Here is a 636-nt window from a genome sequence, read left to right as displayed (position 1 = left end):
TCAAAACCTCTATTATATAAATGATATAAAATTCTATTTTACAAACGTTATTAAATTCTATTATACAAATGACATCAAATTTAATTGTAAAATTATGTAAAATTTAATTGTAAAATTATGTAAAATTTAATTGTACAAATGATATAAAATTCTATTATAGAAATGATATAAAAATCTATTATGTAAATGATATAAAATTCTATTATAGAAATGATAACAAATTTAATTATACAAATGATATAAAAAATCTATTATAGAAATGATATAAAATTCTATTATAGAAATGATATCAAATTTAATTATAGAAATGATATCAAATTCTATTATATAAATGATATAAAATTATATTATGGAAATGATATAAAATTCTATTATAGAAATGATATCAAATTTAATTATAGAAATGATATCAAATTCTATTATGTAAATGATATAAAATTCTATTATAGAAATGACATCAAATTTAATTATACAAATGATATAAAATTATATTATAGAACTGATATCAAATTCTATTATAGAAATGATATAAAATTTAATTATACAAATGATATCAAATTCTATTATAGAACTGATATCAAATTTAATTATAGAAGTGATATCAAATTCTATTATGTAAATGATATAAAATTCTAT

Source organism: Cinclus cinclus, chromosome 23 (genome assembly GCF_963662255.1).
Source record: "Cinclus cinclus chromosome 23, bCinCin1.1, whole genome shotgun sequence".
Lineage (NCBI taxonomy): Eukaryota > Metazoa > Chordata > Aves > Passeriformes > Cinclidae > Cinclus > Cinclus cinclus.
The sequence above is the reverse complement of the archived record's forward strand: the minus strand, read 5'-3'. Positions refer to the sequence as shown.